This window comes from Eulemur rufifrons, chromosome 7 (genome assembly GCF_041146395.1).
Source record: "Eulemur rufifrons isolate Redbay chromosome 7, OSU_ERuf_1, whole genome shotgun sequence".
NCBI classification, from domain to species: domain Eukaryota; kingdom Metazoa; phylum Chordata; class Mammalia; order Primates; family Lemuridae; genus Eulemur; species Eulemur rufifrons.
The window spans coordinates 33,906,718-33,930,803 of record NC_090989.1 but is presented as its reverse complement, the minus strand read 5'-3'; the positions used below and the strand labels follow the sequence as shown (position 1 = coordinate 33,930,803).

The following is a 24,086-nucleotide window of genomic DNA, read 5'->3' as shown; positions in this document are numbered from 1 at the left end:
AGTTTCTGCATAAAATCTTCTCTCTCTCTCTCTCTCTCTCACACACACACACACACACACTTATATATGTGTGTGTATATATATATATACACACACACACACACATATACACACATACACACACACATATATACATATATCTTCTTCTGATATAAAAGCAGATAGATGAAGATGCTCCCTCCCGTTAAGAGTGGTAACAAGACTAACCTAAGCTCCATATTGCTAAGGGAGATAACCAGTGCCCTCCAAATATAAGACCTCCCTGTCCCAGACCCCATGCTGAGCAGGAATGGAAGCACAGGTGACCCAATTCCCCAGAAGCAGGAGTAGCATGTAAACAGCAGCTGAATAGACCATTCCATCCTAACTCAGGCAGCAGAGTGAGCCAAGCTTTCTACTACAGTATGGCTGGGATTCAGGATTCAGAGTGCTTTTGAGGGGTAGGTGCTACTTCTCCCTTTCCCTGGCCTCAGAACAAATGTCCTCCCCAACTGTCCTTTTTGTCCATAGAGGCTGGGGTGACAGGAGGACCCTGGCCCATGGCAAAGGCCAGAGAGCTTAGCTATATTCAGACTCCCAGTTTCAGTTTTCCCATGTGCTGCATCTCATTGTCAGCAAATTTTAGTGCAATGGTGCTAAACATTGATGGGTAAGATATTGGGGATATTGGTTCTTGCAGTCTTTGTCAAAGATTTAGAGGGAGAGTTCTCAACCAAGTAACACTGTGCACACTGCACTTGGGAAAGAGCTAAATATTAGAAAGAAAACTAAAGGACATTTTTTATTTCAAAATATTAAGGGAATACAAGTGTTTTTGTTACATGGATGAATTGCATAATGCTGAGGTCAGGGCTGTTAGTGTACCCATGTGTTTTGTTTTTGGCATGCATATTTGTTTATTTCTGTTTGTGAAAATATCCTTAATTTGTTGATGTATCAAACAAATTTCAACTCTGATTGCTATGCCAAAAACAGAAGATAATCTGCTTTCCAATGGAGTTTATAGTTCAATTGCTTACAGGCAATATTCTATATATGAAAAAATTACTAACAGACTAAACTACAGTTATTAAATACTGAAAAAAGTTAACAGCTTATTATAATTTATTTAACAATCTAGGAAGTTTGCAGCCATCAGCGGTTCCAATGCAATTTCAGGTGCAATTGAGAATCTTGCATGATACCACTACACCAGCAGCTTGCAATTGGGAATTCAGGAATTTTCATGGAGCTGTCAGTGTAGCAAACCTTGTGGGTAAAATGCATGCATACTTTTGATAGCACGTGTGAAGGGATCTCTCTAAAATTGACCTCATTGGTTTCGTTGGTCAGCAAACTGACCTGGGCCACTCAACATGGCTTTTATTGTTCCTGATCTTAGGACATGTTCTCTTTTTACAATAAATTCATGACCATCAGAAGATATCAATTTGACATACGTGGCATCAGGACCTTCACAGCCACCATAGGTTTTCTCCTCTTCATACATTATGTTCTTAGGAAATTCGACTTTGCTTTCCTAGGAACTTTAGTAGTTTCCTACTGAGGCAGGGACAGAGTCTATTGCTCACCTCCATCTGAAGGAAGTATGTAGTGCCCCTCGCCCTTTTTTTGTAGTGGACATTGTACTTGATAGGTAGGTTTTTATCCCCTATCCCCCTGCCCCCTTCTTAGTTTCCAATGTCCTTTATACCATGTTATGACTGTGTGTACCCACTGTTTAGCTCCCAATTATTTGTGAGAACATGTGCTTGTTTTCCCATTCCTGATACATACTTCACTTAGGATAATGTTCTCCAGTTATAGCCAAGTTGCTGCAAAAGACATTATTTCATCCCTTTCTATGGCTGAGTCATACTGCATGGTGTATATATACAACATTTTCTTATGAACTTATGCAAATATAGGAAAACATTATTTCAGCTTTTATTTTAAAGCAGCAGGAAGAAGTTTGGATGAGAATAGAGGCAAAGTAGATAAAATAGAAAATGTTATCAATCATCAATTGGTAACAAGGGCCCTGATAAAGACCACTTTTGGAAGAATTGCTTTTTTTCCAAGAGCATCACAAAACTTAGTCTGAGTCAGCTACACTTACCTGATGCTGCCTGTACCAACATTTTATTGGTGAACTAAGTCACAGTAACAAAGTACATCAGATGTGCCGAACTTTGTTTGATACTATTTCAATAGCAATTCACAACTTCCTAAGGTCAAACATGAGCTCAAAGGGGGCTTCTTGAACACCCACCAGTTGGAGGAAATAATTAATTCCCTGCTCTCTATACCCAAGAGACAATTACACTGGAAAAGACCCTCAAGATAAACTAGTGCTTAGTGGCATCCTCGTTATATAAAGAAGCAGGTTCTTAAGACAGATGACTCTGGACAAGAACAGCATGAAGCAAATAAGAGTACTCATAACTATTACAATCAGTGGTATATTGGTAAACCAGTTTCCTGGGTGGAAGGGTAGGCAGGATCCCTAATTTGTAGCATTTGCCAACATCCTTGGTATGAATACTTACACTATATACTTACAATTTCAAGCTACCAATGTTTTAATAGCAGACATGCAAAATTCCTGAATATTTAACATTTTGGCTCCTGGGAGCTATACAAGCCAGTTCTGGCATGCCACTAGTACAACTTTAATGACAATAAAAGAAGCAAGACACAGAGAGACTTATCTCAGCCACAGCAGGCTAAGAACGTTCACCTCTTCTTTAATACAGAAGTATTAGAAGCAAAATAGAATAACTATACTAAAGATTTTTATACAGGTTGCATTTATAAATTAGTACTTAAGTAAACTCTATGTAGCATATCTTCTTTAGTCTCAATACATAGTACATAATTCATTCAGTTTTACTTTCTTTGCCATCATTATAAAGTCCTGAATTGAAGAAGTTCTATAGTTACAGGAATAGACTCACAATTATATATGGACTCAGTAGACCCATGTTGGTAACTATCATCCAACTCAACCTCTTATATAAAAATGAATAGGTGAAGAAAGTAGACACTTTTCAAGATTGATTAGAAATGTCTGGTCTGGGTATAATACACACTAAATTTTTAAACAGTGTTTTCTATTTGTACAATATTGCTCAGCAATCATATTTTGTTAATGAATGTATACAAATGTATTAATTTGCCTTTACAGGCAAAGTTTAAAGAAAAAAAAACACAGACTACAGACTGAGAGAAAAAGTTTGCAAAGCATACCTGAAAATGGACATGTATCCAGAATATATCAAGAAGTCCTATTACTCAATAATACTAAAATGAACAATTTATAAGTGGCAAAATATTTAAAATATGCTTTACTAATTAAGATACTCATATGGCCAATAAATGCATGAAAAGATGCTTAACATTACTAGCCATCAAAGAATACAAAGTAAATTCACAATACAGTAACACTACATACCCATGAGAATGGCTAAACTAAAAAGACTAACATTACTAAGTGCTGGAGAGGATGTGAGCAACTGGAACTCTCGTACACTAACTTTGAAGATGGAGGAAGGGGAAAATGAACAAAGGAATGTAGGTACACTCTAGAAGCTGGAAAAAATAACATGAAAAATTTTCCCCTAGAGCCTCTAGAAGGAATGTATCCTGCCAATACCTTGATTTTAGCCCAGTGAGACCTATTTGGATTTCAGATTTCCAAAACCGTAACATAATAAATATGTGTAATTTGTACAGAAACAATAGGAAATTAATACAAGTTGTATTAGTATATTGATATTAATCTGGTGATTTTGATAGTCATATTGTTGCTATGTAAGAGAATGTCTTAGTTTCTTAGAGTTACACACTGTAAATTTAGAGAGTGATGGAGCATTAAGGTCAACGATTTACTCTCAAATGGTTCAGAGGGAAAAAACACATTTGAATTGTACTTCCAACATATCTGTAATTTTGGGATTATCTATGGCCTAAAAATTCTCACATATCCCTAACTAAATTGGCTATTGTGGCCAAAGGGATTAAATTCCAGACCTATAGTTAATATCCATGAATGGAGAAATGTTGTCATAATTATACACAAACCATTTAGTTTCTCAAAGCAAATTAGGAATATACTTCCATAAAGAAAAGTGAAACGTAGGCAGCAAACAACAAACAACCAAACTTTACTGCATGGTATAAAGAGCAAGAGAAATTACTAGAATAACATTTTAAAGGGACATTCAGTTGGATCCATGGAAAAAGAGAGAGAAGAAATCAAGCATAATCCCAGGGTTTCAATCTCGGGTAATTAGTTTAGTTTTGTGCTATGCATTGAAATATGAATTTCGGGAGAAAGAACACATACATACAAATACATGATAAATTCATATTTTCATATTATAAGTTTGTGATACTAGAGATCCACTTGAAAATGTCCATCAGATAATTAGAATATAAGTCCATATGTAAGGAGAGGGGGGAAAAATTGAATGCAGATTTAGATATTAGTTGATAGAGAAAGGATGAGATTCAGGAACAGATGAATGTAAAAGGAAATTTTAAAAAATTTGGGAAATTGTAGACAATGCCCATTAAATAGACAAAAACAAGGGGAACAAATGAATAGGTTATAGGTAGACATGAGCATAGGAAACAAACTAAGTGTCACCAGTGATAATGTAGCAGAGATGCTGAACAGGACACAAAATGAGGAAAGATTATTAATTCTTGTATTTGAGGAAACACCGATGGCTTTCATGAGAAAGATTTCAGTAATGTGCTTGAGTTTGAAAGAGTGGGATTAAATGGTTATTATGCATTGAGGAAAAGAAGCTATTGCCTTAAGAGCAAGCTCAGATATCCTGCTGGAGAATCAAAGACCCTGTGGAGAGAGACTCCAGTCATCCTGGATGTTCCACATAAGGTAACCACAAACGAGGAAGATCCAGCCAACACACGAGCTGACAGATCTGAGTTCAGCCTTGATGGGGCAAGCCTGGCTCATACCAGAGTGACACCTCAAACCCACAGAATTCAGAGTTAAATAAATTTTTGCTATTTTAAGCCATTAACTATTGGTTTAGTTTTCCATACAGCAAGATATAACTAATATGTCTTCAAAGAAATTGTGTTTTTTAATATATGATTTTTCCAATTTTCTAATTATTTTTGGTGGAGGTTTGGTTCTAGTTACTTAGGTCTCTGTCACCAGAAGACAGAATCCTTGAAAAACATCAATATTTTAAAATTGCAAATTTGCAACTTTAAAATATCTTTCAGTGGAGTGGGTTTTTTAAGATTAAAAACTAAAATCAGTATTACTAGATACAGAACATTGTAATTCATAACAAATTGCCCTAATCTCCATAAATTCTTAAACATTAGTGACTGCTACCCTCAAATCCTCCAAATCATTAAATAAAAAACTTTTAATGTATATATTATACAAAAATACATATACAAAGTACTAATTTCATGATTTCCTTTTGAATGTCAATCATCAGAATGTTAGAAAATATTTCTTAAATTTACTTTAAAAAGTTTAAAAGAGAAAAAAAATCATATAATAAACTAGGCACTACCAAAACCCACAATGGTCATATTACACTACAGTAACTTCATGACCCATACATTAATCAGCATAAGGAAAAATAAATGATGTAAAAACACAAAAAGAGAACTTGTAAAAATAAAATAAAATGAAAGGCTTTGATCATAGGTTGTCAGAAGTAGGTTAGATGGGAAATAGGTAGTTGTTGTTAACCTTGGGGACAGCTGTGAACATCGTACAGCAGCACAAAATCAATCACAATAAACTGAAAAAAAAAAAAAAAAGGTTTGTAAATAAGGGAACTAGTGAGAAATTTTCTTTATTTTTTCCACAAGGAAATGCAGTGATAAATGTCCAGAAAAGCCATAAAAAATGGCTCCTTCATTTTGAACTAAGAAATATTTTTATGAGAAAAGATATAGTAGAGAATCTGCTCGAAGAGAAAATAAGAATAAGCAGCATGGGAACACAGAAAAATAATTTTTCCAAATGACTGGTGCCTGTTATTTTATGATACCTCTTAAGAAACACTTCTATATTGCACGTTCAGCCTAACACACTAATAATCCTAGGCTTTAATGAAATAATTAGGGACAAAACCCTGTAAGAATTAACAATACAGCTAACTTGCCCACAGGAAGTAAAATAAGAATCCATAACTTTGAGTGACTTATTTTAATTTTAATAAAAAATGGCTAGCATAAGTTACAGATTAATATGTGAGTTAAAAGTTTGAATCTCATCATCACTGGGAAACAAAACTGTTATTGGTGTAAATAAGATTTATCTAATGCAAATTTTTGAATACCGTATCAGTAACCAAGTGATTTATTGACTACTCCTATCATTTACAAGCTCTAATTTAAATTGTAAGAACAACCGCTTCTGTTGTAATTAATTCTGGCCAGGGAGTTAATCAGGCATTCATCTTTATTGGTTCACTACATGATTAATATGCTCTTGTTTGTTAGGGTAGATTAAAAAAAAGCCATGCCTGATTTGGACAGGTCAGATCTTAAGAGTCTTTCAAGCTTTAAAACAAACCAATAAAAATATTTTTTGTTTTATTTGAAAATCATGGAGAAAATATTTTTGAAAAGTTTATGAAAGGAAAGGAGACAAATCACAAAAAAAAAAAAAAAACCACTTCAGATTTCAAATGTAGGACTGAGAAGAAAGAATTTAAGGTATGCTTGCCCCCCACCAAGTTATATGATGAAAGGAAAGAACATGATATTGGTGTGTAGATGAGGATGAATCTATCATAATTGAAATATCTGAAAACTTATTCCTGTTCAAAGAGATAATTAGGGCTAAAATATGAAGGTGAGGTGGCAGGGGGGTAAAAGCACTAAAACGGATCCTAATAGTTTTTACTGTTTGAAGGATGCCAACAAAGTGATTTTGAAAGGTGAATTATCCATTTATCCTGCTAGCAAATTCATAAATGGGCTTCACTAAGGAATATTGCTGAATATATCTAGGAGTTTTCAAATGAAATCAAAGCAAATTAATTCTCACAGGGTGGTAATTTTTCTTTGCATTTATTTTCCCCAGCATAACACTCTTACCATCAAACACTTTGGACGAATGCCTATTGAGGTCTGTGATGTATTCTCACATCACAAGACAGTTTAGTGCATGTAGATAGATATGAGTTCATAGGGATAATATATTTATTTCACTAATGATCTGTCAACCACTCTCCCTATTGTAATAAATGGCTAAGTGGTTACCTAAGCAACAGACTAAAGATTTTTCAGGAAGGGTGTGACCAGATCGTCCATTTTATAGAAATCTGGAAGCAAATATATTACTCCAGGCTTAATATAATCCTAATAACAGATCAATTAACAAGTGATTACCTGCTTTACCTAGTTCTTATTGCCTCATTAAGTTTTTGAAAAATGCTTGGGGAATGCAATATCTTTTTTCATTTGTTACTATTATAAAAGTAGTCAATTAACTTTTAAATCATTCATTAGAAGTAATTTAATGTTATCATTCAGGGGTTGAATTATAGACGCTAGTATTTTCAATGTATTAATCAAGGTATACATATAATCCTAGGAAGTTTCTATTTAGTAATGATTCATGCTACATAGAACTTTACCAACAACAATGTACATGTGAATTATAATTTATTAAAATCTTCCTTTCTAGATCAATTATTAGAAATATATGTTTGTTTAATATGCAATGTGGAAGCAAAATAATTCAGCTATCATTTAAACTCCAGATAATATGATTAACAACCTTTTGTGAAATGAGACTGATCACATCCAGAAAAGCTTTAAAAAGGTCATGTGATTAAGGAGCATCTGAAGGTAACCTTAAACAACAAAACTAATATATACTGAGGTTTCAGAATTATAACTACAACTCATAGTTGAAAGGTAATACAGTCCATAAGGAATGGGATTAACAAACAAAAAAACAAAACAAACAAATAAATTAGTACCAGGCTATCAAATTCTAAACTAAACCAGATTCTCACTATTTTTTTGTCATTCTAAATTACTCTTGATCCAGGGGGACATTTTATCTTTCATCCCCGTTTAGTTATGTTTATCGCCTACCAGGATAGAATTTTAAATTATACTGGGCTATTCCTTGGTCTAGTTAATATTCCATTGGAAATTAAAATAGTGACATGTTTGTACCTATGAAATAAATTCACATCATGCCAAACTGTGGCTAACACTATTAAAAAAAAAAACCAACAACTTCAGCCTGTGAGGACATTGTATCTCTACCCTTAGTATTAGAATATTTGCTATATAGAATGGTAAATGAAATGTGATATTGAATCATTACCAACAAATCATGTTGCTTCCCATCTAGCTTTAGCTCAAATTAATACCATAAGTCTTCCAAGCAACGCCAGCCAAGGACACATATCTACCACCCTTTAAGACTTGAGTTTTATTTTTGTAGCCACTGTTAAATGTATTAGACTACTAGGCAAGCAAAACACAACAGAGTTTGTTTGTAAAACCTGTTGGAATAGAATATACTTTTTTGTATAATTACTTTCTATAAAAATGACAACATAATATGTAAATCTCAAATGAAAATTACTTTTTTAGTTACAGATGCCAAGCCTCAGTTGAACTATTCCCTTGCGTAGCAGTACATTTTCCAGGGATTTAAGTGTAAAATCAAACTTAGAAATGGCTGTAAGGTGTTCTTTTTCTTGATATTATGGTGTTGAAAATCAAGACGATTAAAATATTAAATAATAGAGTAAAATCTTTTAAAAGAATAAGAAAATTAATGTAATTAGCTGTACTATTTTGAGTAATTTATGAAGTGAAATTTTTTCATACTGGATTGGAGAAATATAAGGGTTTGTTTGAGAGAACATTTTTCTCATTATATTTGCAGTCAGATTTTACACATTGACTGCAACCATGGTTAAACTGCCATTGAAAACATCTTTGAAAGGTGCCTGTGTTGTTATGAAATGTTATATGATAATGTTTAAAAATGTATTATTTCATGACTTTACATGTGAAAAATCTCTTCCTTTACAATAAATAATCACATCATAAACAAACATTTATTTAATGAATACTTTAATGATATTATCATATCTTTCAGGAGTTACGGACCATTTATACAAGTTATTCTGTTATTACTTGCCAAACCGTGAAAAACATGTTTTAGAACAAATCATTTCCTATTTAATCTATTTCCTTTTGTTATAAAGAAGATTACCTTGGATATCTGATGTTCAGAAGTGGATCTATCTTGATGGGGCCATTAAATGAAAGAGGAATATAATCATCATAAAGAGAATTGATAATGGATTTGTAAATAGATGGATGAACAAAAAGTAACCTAGTTCCATGTCCAAACTCAAAGAAAAGGATGGACCTACAATAACAAAGTTTCATGGATTCCTTCAGTCATGAAATATCCTGTTCTCATAAAGGAGGGCACAAAGAATTCCATTATATTATATGCACATCTTTAACTTTTTCATTTTCAAAGTAGGCTTAGAAAGAACAAAGGACTTAGAATTGTTCAATGACATTATGCTAGAGGAAGTACTGTACTTGGGGTTCCATTTTGTTATCTCAAAGGGAATTTTTTTTTAACTGTCAGAGTGCTTTTTAGCCTGTAGATAGTATATGAGCAGGGAGAATTCTGTTTGTTCTTTTAAAAATAGTCCAAAACATTTCAGTCTTTGTAAAAATTTCTTGGAGCTTAAATAGGAAATGAATTCAAAGTCAAATTCCCTATTAAGCCATCCATGTTACTTGTTTCTTATTCCACTGAGAACAGTATATCATAGATCTACTGAGGCTAAAATAAGCTCAATGTAAAAATGGGAATAAACTATAGAAAAGTCTTTGATATTACCTGAAAGTCAAATAGATCTTGAAGTTATACAAGGACACATCTAGGATTTTTTTTTTTTTTTTAAGGTTAAAAAATTTGTTACAGTTGCCTACTTTAGTGGTCAGGTCTTATTTTAAAATATCTTATAGGAAAAAATGAACAACTGGAGTAAATGTACAAATACAATACATATACAAATTTCCTATAAGGTGATTTTAAATAAGACCTGACCACTAAGATAGGCAAATGTAACAAATTTTTAACATTAAAAATTATGTTTGTGGGTATGTGTATAAATTTGGGGACACATGGAAAATATAAACAAATTAAAAAGTCTCATTTATGAAATATTTCATTGAAATATTACCATATTTTAATTGTTGGGAAAAAGTTGGTGAGGAAATAGAGCGGCTAGATCAGTGGAGTTGACTTCAAGTAACAAAAATGTGATTTAGACATTCCTAATGGAACAAAGTCTCAATTTTTAGTGTGGCTTAATATCTAAGACAGTATATGTGACATTGGCTTTCAGAATTTTGAGGGATCTCCTTATCATGTATTAGATACATAAAATAAAACTGAAAGAAAGAGATTAATTTGATACAGATTTAATACATCATTTCTGGTCATACTGTACATCATTCTAGTAATTACCCAATAGTGATAACATTAAGGTTTATATCACACACGTCTTAACAGCATTAAACATTCTTCTGCAAAAGGAAAACAGATTAACGTATTTTCCACCAGCTATATGACACAATAAAGGAATTTGGGGGTATAATGTTTTTTCAGGCCCTGGATGAAGGCCATAATATTTATTCCCAAATAAAGACTATTAATATATGATGCTGAGATGGAAATAGCTCAAACAGAAATGAAGTTTCAGATACAGGAGAATGAACATTGTCTGAAAAGAGATGAAAATATTCTCAATAATTAATTTTTATTGTGTAAATCTTTCATCTATTAGACTATTTAATGGTATTATTTATGTATCATCAGAAATTTGCTGATTATTTTCTCATTCTTTCTCTCTCTCTCTCACACACACACACACATTCACACACACTGACAGCAAGAGTCAACGTTTTCTTTTGATGTTTTCAAGAACAAGGCTTGTCCCTTCATTTATCCTTTAAATTTTTTAAAATAATTTTAAGCCTTTTTATTATTTTGTCTTCACTTTTTCATCACATAGCATACAAAACATTCAAAAATTAGTTATTACATGTAAGTAATTTATAAAGTATAATAGAAAAAACAAACACTTGCCAATTGGCACCCAACACAAGAATGAGAACATTATCATGCATTTTCATTTACCTCTTTATTCTTTCCCTGTTCCAGCCTCTTGAACTTCATACCCTAGGGCAAGTCCATTGTTCAAATTTTCAAGATAATTCCAACCTGTTTTACAAATCGGTTGAATCAATTTACATTTCAAAAAAAAAAAAAAAAACATGAAATGAATCTCAATTTATCCACTGCTATATCAGGTCTTGTTATTTTCATATTTTAAATTTTTTTCCAACATATTGGGTAGGAAAAAGGCATCTAACTATGATATTGATTTGCATTTTCCTGATGACTAATAAGATTACATATATTTGTCTTGGCCATATGTCTTTTCAGTTCTGTGCACTACAAGTTGTATTAGTTATCTATTTCGGTGTAACAATTTACCACAAACTCAGTAACTAAAACAAAAACACAATTATCCCAGAGTTTCCATGGATCACTTCTGCAGTTCATAATCAGACTTCGTTTTTTGTGACTGTAGGACTGAGGGCTGCAACTTCTTGAAGACTGCCATCTGGAAGACACTCTCAGTGTCTGTAGATTAGCCCTAGCTCCTAGATGCTGCCCTAGCTCCTAGATGCTGCCAACAGTTCTTTGCCATGAGAACTTTCTCAAAATGCTAATTTACTTCATCACACATGCAAGAAATGTCTCTAGCACAAGTGTACTAGCAAAACAGTCTTATGTAATGTAACATAATCCTGAGACTGACATTCCGTTATCGTTGCCATATTCTATTAGCTCAAACCAAGTCACTGGTCCTGCCTACACTCAACAGGAGGGGATTTACACAAATGCATGAATAGCAGGAGGCAGGGATCGGGGCCACCCTAGCATCTATCTGACATACCTGTTTATATCTTTTGCCTATTATTTTATTTGAAATTTTTCTTAACAATTCATGTATTTTGTATGTTATTTTATCAGTTATTTATGTTGCATATATTTTCTCCTAGTATGTGACTTGTCTTTTTACTTCTTTATATAATAAAGAAACAGATATTCTTAATTTCAATGGAATCAAATTTATCAATTGTGTATGTTATTGCTTTTTATAGTGCATTTTTTAAAAAGATAGTCTCCTAATTCTTTCTAAAAAGTTTAAAGTTTTGTACTTTATTTTTAATTAAATTGATACATTTCTGGCTCTATAGTCTATACTGTTGATCAATATATCTATCCATTGGACCTACTGCTACACTGCATTAGCCTCATGAGAAGCCTTGATATCAGATATCTTCTTCAAGAGTGACTAGGCTATTGTTAGCATCTTTCTCTTTCGTATACATCTTAGAATTAACACCTTGTTGATATCCACCGAAACTCTTTTGACATTTTAATTGGGCCACATTAAAATTACGGGCCACACTTGAAGCTCTGACTTGGGTGAGGCAAAGGCAATATATGTAACCCAAACATTTGTACCCCTATAATATGCTGAAATAAAAAAATAAAAAATAAAAATAAGAAAAAGAACACATTATAAAACCAGCAAAAAAAGGGAAGATATAAAAAGTCCACATTACTGAGTCTTCTCTCCATGCACATGACAATAATTTCACTTAAGTATCTTTTAATGTTTTTTAATATAATTTTTAAATTTTTATTTGGTCTCATACTTTTTTACTTTTTATTTCAATGTACTTTATATTTTTGTTGCTATTGCTATTGTGAATTATATTTTTAATTTAATTATTTTCCCTATTTTTTTGTAGTTGTTGATGGTGAGTAGAAATGCAGAAATGTATTTGTATGCACTGATGTACTGATATTATATCTGAACATTTGGCTAAATTCCCTTATTATAGCTAATAATTTGTTTATAAATTCTTTTGGCTTCTCTAAGTAGAGAGTCATATTATTTCCAAATAATAACAGTCTGATTTGTTCTTTCCAATCCTTATGTTATTGATTTACTCATTTTATCTTACTATAAATTTCAGCATAGTGTTAGATAGAAAAATAAATGTTTGGCACCTTGTCTTTTTCCTGATATTTCAGGGAATGCAACTAGCATTTCCCCCATTAATAAATGTCTCTTCATTTTCCATCCTTTCTTTTTTTTTCTTGATGGGACTGAAAAAGGCAGGTGTCCCCTCAAGACGTCGGGGGAGTTGTGGCCGAAAATGCACTATTAGAGCTCAATCACAAGAGGTAGGGGTGTCCACAGTGGGGAAGCGTGACACTTGGTTTCAAAGCCCAATAGGGGTGAGCAGAACATCTTCACAAAAGGGTAGAACCCTGCATGGTGTTGAAACTCATGTGGAGCTGAAGAAGGTGTTTGTGTAGGAGAACAGCCAGGTGTGAGTTATCATAATCCAAGTGGTGTGAGAATGGCCTCCAGATGGGAGGCAATTAAGATGCAGACTTTTGAAATGTTTCTAGAATCCTCTTCCACAAAAAATAGGGCTGACTTATGTCACCAAGAGGGTATTGTAAAAATGACAGAGTATAATATCTGAAGCTAGGTCACAAAATACATCAGGGCTTCAGTACTGTCATCTTGGATTATTTGATTTGGAGCAAGCCAAGATTGTAAGGACATTTTAACAGGTCTATAGTCCACATTGAAAGGAACTAAAGCTTCCTGCCAACAGCCACAAAGAAATTGATGATACCTACCAACAGTCATGTGGGTGAGCCATCTTGGAAGTGGATCCACCAGTTCCAAGGGAGCCCTCAGAGGACCATAGCCCCAGGCAACATCTTGCCTATACTTCTTGAGAGAACCTGATCCAGAACACCCAAATAAACTATACTGCAAATAGAAACTCTCTGAGATAGTTAATCTTTATTGTTTTTAGCAGCTAAATTTTGAAGTAATCTATTATACATCTTCCAAATAGATTAACAACTGTAAAAAAAATAAATAAATAAATAACACATGAATTTTTTTTTTCAATTTTTTTCTTTTTTTTGAGACAGAGTCTCACTCTGTTGCCTGGGCTAGAGTGCCATGGTGTCAGCCTAGCTCACAGCAACCTCAAACTCCTGGGCTCAAGCCGTCCTACTGCCTCAGCCTCCTGAGTAGCTGGAACTACAGGCATGAACCACAATGCCCGGCTAATTTTTTCTATATATTTTTAGTTGTCCAGCTGATTTCTTTCTATATTTTCAGTAGAGACAGGGTCTCGCTCTTGCTCAGGCTGGTCTCGAACTCCTGAGTTCAAACGATCCGCCCGCCTCAGCCTCCCAACGTGCTAGGATTACGGGTGTGAGCCACCGTGCCCGGCCTGAAATTTTTATTTAATTGTTATTTTATTTTATTTTTTTTTTTTAGAGACAGATCACGCTCATTCAATTAAATCCAAATTTACACCAATGACATAGGATTTTTGTCTATCACCTTGTACATTGGAATGTGTGAAGGTGTGGATAAATGGACATTTTCATGCATTGCTAATGGGAACACAATCATAAAATCCTATGAAGAAAAAAGACTTAATACCTGTGTACTGACTTGTGACTCAAGTGAGAGTTTGAGTCCGTGTGTTAAACTCTTTCCTCCATCTCAAAATTCCAATTAGAAAAGGGCAAGGGGGAGTACTCTAACTAACTTCATTCTCCTGCAACAAAAATGGAAAAGGAAATCTTCAGAACAGCAATGAAGATCCCTTCTAGAGAGGCACATAAAGCCACAACTCCCTCCTGGCTTCCCTTAGGCAACTAGAGCTTTAATGTGTCAAATTAAGAATATAGCAAATCTTAACTTACTCTTTCTCCTTCTTCATGGACACATTTGAACAGGGAGTCACATAGTCTTGAAACCAACTTATTTGAACTTCATTTCTGAACACTGGCCTCCCTTGCCCTATTAAGCATGAGCAAACAGACAAACCCAGACACATGAACAGAACCAATCTGAGAAGCAAAACAAATGTTTCCCTGTGGAATATTTTATTTTACTTCAAGAAACATAAGAAAACTTCAAAAAGTCTGTAACATATTCTCAGTGACTTTAGAGGTTTCAGCATACTCTAGCTATCAAAGAAATGAAATTAAAACTGTCATATCTTGGCCTTTCAAATTGTTAAATAATTTTAAATGCTATTATCCTGTGTTAGAACAAGAGAAACAGAAACTCTTAGGCAATGTTAATTGGAGAATAAATTGACATGTTAATTCTGACAGGAAACTTAAATGTGTAGTAATAATCAGATTTCTTGATCCACTAATTATACTACTAAGAATTTATCATTTTAAAAACATCAGTGAGACGTACTAATATATATGTAGAAAGTGTTGTTTATTAGTTAAAATAGAAAAAAATAATCTAAAAATTTAACAATAGGAATCAGTAAATATTAATACAAGGAGATCTTTAAAAAGTTCATAGAAAATGTATATTATGAAAAAATTATGCATGGATTTCAAATTTTTTTTGGACCAAATTAAACTCATAGTAACTTGTTATAATATATTTGAACAGGATCTAGTTTGAGGCACTATGAATGATAACACATCAGTTTGAAAAGTGCTCCTATGGGAGCAATATGAATTCTGCTAAAATTGAAGCAAGAACAAACATCAAAGTCATAGTGAGTTTTACTTCCATATGTGCACATGAGGGCTGACCCGTTAGTTCCAATGTAATAGTAAGTACACGTGTTTGTTTTTCCATTCTTGTGAGACTTCACTTAGGAGAATGGTCTCCAGTTCCATCCAGTTTGTTACAAAAGGTATTAATTCATCTTTTTATGGCTGAGTGGTATTCTATGGCATACATGTACCCTATTTTATTAATCCACTCATGAATTGCTGGGCACTTAGATTGATTCCACATCTTTGGAATTGTGAATTGTGCTGCAATAAACATTAAAGTGCAAGTGACTTTTTGATAAAATGGCTTTAGGAAGGGGGAGGAGGGGATGGATAAAAATCACACCTAATGGGTACAATGACACTATCTGGGTGATGGGCACACTTATAACATTGACTCGAACTGTACAAAAGCAATTCATGTAACCCAAATATTTGTATCCTGTAATATTCTGACATAAAAATAAATAAATAAAAATTTTAAAATAATGAAGTTATAATGAGTCATGGGTGGAAGAACAGTGAAATAATTGATATTTTATGAAAGGTTTGTGGGGACAATGTCCTAAGAAAATTGGCAGTTTACAAATGAGTAACTGGGATTGGAAATCAGTAGGCATCCATCCACCTTGCAGTCCTAATTTGACTCCTTCTGACTTCTTTTTGCTTCCTAATCTTAAAAAAATCTTTAAAGGGTACCCATTTTTCTTCAGTTAATTATGTAAAAAAGACTTCATTTATATAATTAAATTCCATGGACCCTCAGTTCTTTGGGGATGGAATAAATGACTGGTATCATCACTTACAAAAGTCTCTTAAATTTGGAACTCACACTGAGAAATAAAATTTATATTTTTTATTTTTATCCCTTAATTCTATTTTTCTGCAAACTTTGAAAATGATAATATTGGGATGCCATATAGACAATTTTCATTTGACTAAAACAGAAAGCACTTAGTTCATAATTTTCCATTTCAAGTCAGGAGCAAAGAAAAAAATTAAAATTAAAATGGACAATAACACTGTCATTAATGCATTCAATTTATTATTTCAACTAAGTTAAATTGAGATTCTCTTTCTCCTCATTCTCTATTTTTCTCTTCCCAAGAAGATCTAAGTTGCCAGGGGGCTTTCTTAATGTCTCTGATTCAGAATATAAGCATATGTTTGAGTCACTGTCTTCTGTCCTACCACTTGCCTGACCTGATTTTCAATATTTTCTGGTATCTGCTGTATCCATTGCATGTACTACTTATGTTCACAGTTCCGTCACGGCTTCTTACCTTAAAACCCTTCCTCTCTGAGTCTTCCTAGTCACAATTTCTGTCCTCTGTTGATTGGCTGATACTCTTAATATGTTTCATTTGCTTTCTAACCTGAGGCTTGGGGTGCCTCCCCTGTTTTCCCTGTACCATTCTGCAGTGTTCGAAACTTTCTACATAGACAATTTTCTTGCCACGGCTCATATTGTGCATAGATATTGGGTTGTATGCGAAAACTTTCGTGGTCTGCACAATTCGACCCTGGGAAATCTTTTGGTCAGAGCTCCACCATCTTCACATCCAGAGTTTTAATGCTGGAAGTGGGTAGTAACTACATTGTTTGCTCTATTGCAATGCTTTCTAATATCCCATCCTCTTCCAATTGGTTGTACTTACATCATTTTAGGAGGGAAAAGGCTCTTAAGAGAATTACTCTTCAGTTCATGCTATAAATTCTCACTTTAAGTCTTCCAGGGTCTGACTTTTTAAAACCTGGAAATCTTATTCTGTGCCATCAAAGCCCAGTATTTGCAAATAAATATTTGTACTCAGGATTATAATACCTTTCAAAACTCATTGCACTTTAGTTAACATAGTATTTTTAGGCTGTATATAACCTCATATTCAGAGCAGGGGATATTTAATGCTAACTCTGCTGCCTCAATGGTGATGGGGGATAATGGGACAAGAAAAAATTGGGGTAAGCAATCTTTTAATATTTCATTCTTGCAAACAAAAATGAGAATGACAGAAAATATGCTAAAAATATTTACAGTGGTTATCTGTGTCTATATTTCATTTTTCTTTCTAGGTTTTCTATGAGGAAATTTCTATAATGATGTCTCTTGTGTGATCTGATAAAATTATTAGCAAAGATGCTTAAGTTACTTATCTGTATGACCACTCTAGAGATATCTTTTCTCACTCTTTTTGACATTATTGTTCTTAATATCTCAGAATACCTAGGTTTTTTTAAGGTCATTTCTCACCCTATACCCAGTCACTTGAATCTATGTTGTGGATCAAGAAAAAATAAATTGCAGCACCTATAGTACCTAGTTGTCTTTGGAGCTGGATTCCACGTGACCAAGAACTTACTTCCCAGAGAAGATTCCATAAGTCTTCTACTTTTACTTTTTTCATAGTCTTATTTGTTTAGAATCAAATAGAACACCTAACGTTTCTGTAATTCTTATCATTTGATGGCTATGCAACCAATATCCACGATGAAAAGAAAATATAGGCTCTTAAAATCCTTATTCCCTAGTTCAACAGAGCCTAGACATAAAAACATTCAGGAAGAAATTCAATACCTCTATCTTTGAAGTATGTTTTTGTTTCTCTTAAAATACTCTATTTCTTCAGGTCCCTAGAGTCTCTTGGACAATGCCCAAGAGAGAATTTTTAAGTAACCAATGTGTTTCTTATTTATTGACTGCTGTTGGAGTTTTCCTCTTTAAATTCAAGGTGGCTAAGAACAACTTTCTTCAAGACAACAGGGAATTTGCTTTATTTGAAAGGAGAATATTGAATTTTTATTGTATGATTTTGATGGAAAAACCAAAGTAAGAAAACTCTAATACATACTGAAAATAGCATGTTTGAATCGGCTACATTGCAACGGAATGATGTCTGTTCCTACTGAAGTTATCCGCCTTATCTTTTTCCCTGTAAAATAATGTAGTTTGAGAAAATCATTTAAGTAAACTAAAATGTTTTCAACTTATTGGATGGACCTTGTGCTACAAAATTTTAAATGGGGCATAATAGCTAGGACATTGTGTAAACATTTATCCCTCTGTCACATAACAAATAGATGTTATTTGCAAAGAATTTTCTAGAAGATATTAATTTTGTTTTATTTCTATTTCTTTAAAAATTTCATTGTTATAGAGGTCTTGGTAAATAAAAGGAAAGGTTCTCTAGAGATGCCAGTGATATTTTTCAGATGAAGTTATTTCCAACTCTCTCATTAAAATTTAGTGAAAGCTAGAACCAGAGAAACATCATGATATTTGGGTTCACTGTACAAAAGCTGATTTTTGGTAACTGCCAAGACCGTTTATGTTACACAGACCCCTATTCTTCTTCCTTTTTAAAAATGAACAATGAAGCTCTTTATTCCCCCCATTCTATGTTTAACAGCTGAGTCACATTTTTTATTTACAAGACACCTGCCTCCCCCTTCACACATCTCAGAAGCAAAAATAAGAGAATAAGTCCAATTTTAAATTCAATCAGCACACCAGCCATTTGATGCAATAGATTCTTTTTCAGCCCCTATCTCTGCCTATATCCCCCATGTGGGGGAAAAATATTCTTCCTTTCAAGAGCTGAGCATGTACACAGGATGGCTAAAATTCAATTTAAGTATGTTCAGGTGTAGGATTATTGGCAGTAGTTGTGGTCGTAGTGATTGTCTTTAACCCCCTCAGAGCCTCCTTTATGTTCCCAAGAATGCTGATGGGTGTTATTTTAACTTCCCTGAGCTCCAAATTTTAAACACCAAAGTGCTTTACAGACGAGAATTTTACACAATTGCAAATACATGAAATCACTGCATGGCTCTTGGAAGTGGAACTATACTGTGAGCTTTATAGGAAAAGATAATTTTATAGAGATCTTTGGAGAGAACAGGACAGGAAGGGGTTCTTGGAAAATACAACACTCATTTCCTAAAAGGGAGAAAGATGGTGGTTGTTTAGGTGTATGACTGCTTCCAAAATCATTTATAGTTAACTTCTTGAGTTTTTTTTTAATTATTCTGACTCTCAGTGTACTAAAATGTATTACATAGTAGTCACAATCTAAATTGGCTTTTTAAAGAAGATACAGATTTGGAGACCTATTCTTGGCACATAAACTGACATCTTATCTTCTATTTAAAATCAAAGGCAAGATTTCCTCACTAAGAAATTAGCTGATTAGAGAAATTCCACAAAGTGAGTAGAAATGACAACTCATTATATTCCTTTCCACATGTGGAAGAGTAGAACTACTGTGGAAACACTATTTCTCATTGTTCATAGAGAAACCTTAGAAAAACTTGATCCCAGTCTCTACTTCAGTCTCTGAAACATTCCTGCACCTGTCTCTGTGTTCCCAGATACTTCTGAAGTTAGTTCACAGAGCAACTCAATAGAATGCAACTTGGGATTTTAAAAAATCATTCCTCTTTTAGGGACCCAGCTGGGTCATGATTTAAATTTAAAGGAATATCAAATCAAATACTGACTGAAACTTCACCATCTTCTTTTTGATTTTCTAATGCTCAGCGTCAATCTAGAAAGTTTAGTTGAGCTGCCTGACTACAAATAAGAAAAAGTTCCACCAGGTTATATTTAGAGGGGGAAAGTATTGGAATAAATTTCTTAAGGAACAAGAAGTTTGTAACATGAAATAAAAAAATACTTTATATATACATGCACACACATGTATAGAAACAAAATAATTTTATAAAACATTTTAATAATTGTGAGGATCTGAAAATCTTTATTTTCATGTAATTTTATAAAATTAGCCTTTCAATATCTGTATTCAAGCAATGATTAGCTTATATTAGATAGTTTAATCCCACAAAAAATCATATCTAATGACACAGCAGTCTATAATCAAAAAGCTAAGAGAGGGAGTTAAGATCCTCTAGTACATACAGAGTCATCACTTAGCCACCCACCCACAAGAAAATTATTTCTTAACTGTATGTTTGTTTATTTTTTTCTGCTCATATTTTTCAAGATAGTACCAGACAGTAAATTTAGGAAGAACACAGGGAATAATTGGGTTAGAATATCAAACTTTAGAAGAATATGAGAAAGAGGAATAAGTAGGACCTAAGAAAATTTCTCTATTATTCAGCTCTAAGATTAATTTTATCAGCAGCCAGTACCAAATTCAAATAATTATAGAGCAGCTACTGTTACCCAGAATTTTGTATGGTACACAGCAGAGGCAAAGAATTAAATCGCTTCTTCTTATAAATTTGTAGTTTGAATGACTGAAGGAAAAATGAGGATGGGGAGGGGATTAAAACTGACAAATAACACAGTCTTATACTTATATGCTAAAAATTTTAAATGTGATTTTTTTAACATAATCTAAGTTCAATACAATCCTCTTAAATATAAAATCATGACAGCAATCAATGATCTATACTTGAAGAATGGGCAAGAATGGGTGCCAGAGAAGAGATTAATTTATTCTTTATCTGATAGATAGATAGATGAATGACTAGGCTCTGGAAAAAAAAGGCTAGGATTTTTTTTTTTTTTTGAATACGCATTATTCAAGCTTTTTACTTCTTGTAAAACTAAACAAAGGAGAATACAAGTCATAAAGTTATTAAATTTCAAGCTATAAATGTCCAACTCAAAATTTTTTTAAAAGACAGAGAGAGAAAGAGAGATCTTGAAATTTGATTCTTAACACTATTTTCTCAGAGTTCTTAGCATTTCCAATTGTGGTTTTTACTAGCCATAAAATTTGCCCAGGATGAAAGCTACTCCAAGGCTAAGCAGAGATGTATTATGTATAGTTCCTGACTACTATTGGCAGTTAAACCAATTTCTTTTTGATCTGTAGTTTGTTTATATATCCAGCTCTGGTTATCATACTTTGGGCATTAAGTACTTTCAACTCTAAGCTAAATGGTCTTCTTGTCTTGCTTTTATAAACCTATTTTCCAAAATTTTAATTATTTGTGTCAATTTTATTGACAATATAGTACATAAAGAATCTGATCAGAACTCAGGTGGACAATAAAATTTACTCATATATGTCAGAGGCATAGAATAAGCAATGTTGCTTATCAACACTTGATCATCTAGTTTTATACAAAGTGATATTTAAAAACATTTGACATCCATTTGAATAGTTATATCAGAGCAGACAACAGTTCAGTCAGGCCCCTGTACCAGGGTGTGTGGAAGCTAAATAAGTATGAAGTTGAATATTAAATTTTACATACATATATGCATACATAATATGTACATACATGCACACATTCACATACATCTTGATAAATTGTAGAATGCTTCTTTCATGATCATGTAACTCTGACCCTCATATTTTTGTAATATGTGCATTACAAATGAGAATCCAATCAAGAAGAATATTAAATTATTAAAGTATCCATTAACATCCTTCTAAAGATGTGTGGTAACCTTTATTTATAAAATACTGTGTTGTGTACAAATAAAGGAAGATTCTTTATATCATTCTAAAGATTTTACATATGTGGAAATGATTAATTAAATTGATATGGTTAGTAATAAGAAACGGGGATCTTTTAAATGCCTATCAGATATTTTTAATCAGGTGTTATTGTAAATATAAGAAATTACTTTAGGTTTATATGACTGTACCAATATTACCATCTATACATATTTTGCTTTGTAAATTAATTCAAAGCCATAATTCATTCCTTGAAATTCCATGAGATGTTTATTTTATATCTTGATGCTCTACCAATTATAAACCATTAATCTTACTAATCAGGAACATATAAAACAAAATATTTATATACAATAACTTGTCACAGCCTAGAATTTTAAATATGAAATTTATAATGTACTAGGAGTCCCTTCTAAATGGCCAAATGGTAACATATCACAGACTGCCCAAGCTATCTTCTTCACAATTATATGCTGTACAGGCAGATTTGTCACTAAACATTTCTGCAGAAGCACCTTTAGTGTTTTAGAATTATGGCTTCATCATATACATGCAATCTTTTTAAGTCCTATAATTGTTTGAAGGAAGGTTTTGCTTCTTTAAAAAGTGACATTGCCTAGGCCAGGTTGCAATTGATTAAAACTGAGCTCTAATTGAGTGCATTTGTTAAAGTTTTCTACTTAAACTAATTGAGATATGGCCCTGCAAGCAGTGGGCCATATCAACTATGTCATATTATAAATGGAATGGAGCTCATGTCATGGTTGCCTTTGGATAATTTGTGCAATTGTCTGTGAAATGATGCTAGACAATTTCTGTGAGTGACTGTTTTTGTCTTTTCATTCAAATAAGCTTCATAATAGGCTACTAAGCTTGTTTTCTGGAGATATACATCAATAATTTATACAGCATTGCAGTCAAAACTGACCCATCTCTTGTTTTCAGCAATACGTCTTCCTAGAAATTTAATTATTGAGTAAACTCACAGGATGAGTTCAACTAAGTATAGAAAATCCCATAATCTCTGTCCCCGAAGTGCTGAAGCACATTTAGTAATGTGAGGGAGAGGTAAAATATTGACAGCTAACAAAAGAAAGCTAAAGTCATAGCACACATAGTAATTTTTTTTTTAAAAAATTCACATTACTTTTTTTTTAAAAAAATGTTTTTAAGGTCCTTCAAATTTGATACAATTGGACTTTTACCATGTTCTGATCCTCACTGCTGATATTCTAAAATCTCACATTTCTCTTCTCCCCCACTGAGATCTGTTCTGTCATGTTTTTATTAAGAGGTAATTTTATGTTGGGGTTATGAAATCTCTTAAAATAGCTTTTTATTATTTATGATCTACAGATCAGTATCAGAGGCATTGTTCAGTTCAGCACATTGACACCTCACGTAAGGATGGCTCAGATTACCCTGAGATTATCAATGCTCTCCAAAGAGCTGGCTTCAAATCATTCTGGAGGCATCCACAGTAAATATTTCACTATCGACCTAACAGTGATTAAAGAGATTGCTATTATTGAACAGAGTAGGCAGCCGTCTCAAAGTTTGAATTCTCTCCAAAATAATGAGGTAACCTCGATTGCCTTTGACCAGCTCCACTTTTTAGGAATGGTCTTCAGATCATCAGTGAACAAACATACTTTCTGAGGCAGGGATATGGATGAATTGTCTTCTTTTCCACTATGACAATTTCCATCTTCACAGAGTGAATGTTTTGAAAGCTAATTGATAGTCTGGGCAAGCTCCTTAAGCATTTTCTCATCAGTTAGCCTTGAACTTGTGCCTTCCGAGATGTTACATCAGACAGATTTCCTGAGTTACCTACAGAGACGCAGAAGTCACCAAACAGGATTGTTTGAGCGTAGAGAGCTGGAGACACAGCAATACCACAGAGGCCGTCACAGAGCACGGCTTTCATCTTACCACAGCGTGCTTGTGTA

General features: G+C 33.3%; 1 pseudogene; it reads right to left on the bottom strand.

Annotated features, from left to right (window-relative positions):
• Positions 1-1,108: 1,108 nt before the first annotated feature.
• Positions 1,109-1,489, bottom strand: LOC138386178 (elongin-C-like; annotated as a pseudogene).
• Between the last annotated feature and the right edge of the window lie 22,597 nt (positions 1,490-24,086).